Source organism: Rousettus aegyptiacus, unplaced genomic scaffold, assembly GCF_014176215.1.
Source record: "Rousettus aegyptiacus isolate mRouAeg1 unplaced genomic scaffold, mRouAeg1.p scaffold_m13_p_9, whole genome shotgun sequence".
NCBI classification, from domain to species: domain Eukaryota; kingdom Metazoa; phylum Chordata; class Mammalia; order Chiroptera; family Pteropodidae; genus Rousettus; species Rousettus aegyptiacus.
The window spans coordinates 87,713,273-87,714,132 of NW_023416312.1; the positions used below are offsets into that span (position 1 = coordinate 87,713,273).

General features: G+C 34.4%; 1 non-coding gene across 1 annotated transcript; it reads left to right on the forward strand.

The window, feature by feature from the left end:
• Positions 1 to 456: 456 nt before the first annotated feature.
• LOC118608226 lies at positions 457 to 575 on the forward strand. Its single transcript, XR_004952976.1, has one exon. It is a non-coding gene; the product is annotated as a 5S ribosomal RNA (ribosomal RNA).
• The last annotated feature ends 285 nt before the right edge of the window (positions 576 to 860 follow it).

Sequence of the window (860 nt, forward strand, 5' to 3'; positions counted from 1 at the left end):
CTGAAAAAAAAAAGCCCTTCCGAAAGTCTTGGACAAGTGGAGAACGAATAACATCATCTCCTTATAAGGTTAGTCAACTGATCTTATTATTAAATCTTATTTTAAAATGAATCTTCTCAAAACTGGCTACAAATGCTTTTTAACTTACAACGAGGTTATGTCCTGATAAACCCATTGTCAAATGAAAATATTCTAAGTTAAATATGAATTTACTACACCTAAACTACTGAGCATCATAGCTGAGCCTAGCCTTCCTTAAATGTGCCCAGAACACTTACATTAGCCTATCGTTGGGCAAAATCATATAAGACAAAACCTATTTTATAATAAAATGTTGAATATTTATGTAATTTATAATGCATACTGCTTTTGCACCATCATAAATTCTAGAAATTGTAAGGTGGGTACTGTCTGTAGTTATTGTAGCAGAGTCTTTGTTTTAAAAGGAGATAGAGAGTCTATGGCCAGGCCACCCTGAACAAGCCCGATCCCGTCTGACCTCGGAAGCTAAGCGGGGTTGGGCCTGGTTAGTACTTGGATGGGAGACCACCTAGGAGGACCAGGTGCTGTAGGCGTGAAAAACAAAAAAAATAAGGGATTGTATGCTGACAAGGTCCTTGCATATGTGAGGTCAACCAAGGGGTGCCCAAATAAATAAATAAAATTAAAAACATAAAAAAAATATTAAAAAAATAAAAGGAGGTAGAGAAAAAGGAAATGATAGAATTTGGTGTTGCCAGAAGAATGTGTAAATATATGCTGTTGAAACTATCTGCAGAAGTTAGTGGTTCCTTATAAAGATTTTGCTTTTCAAGTTTTATTCTTGCTTTATAAAGAAAAAACAAGTTTAATTTATTTTT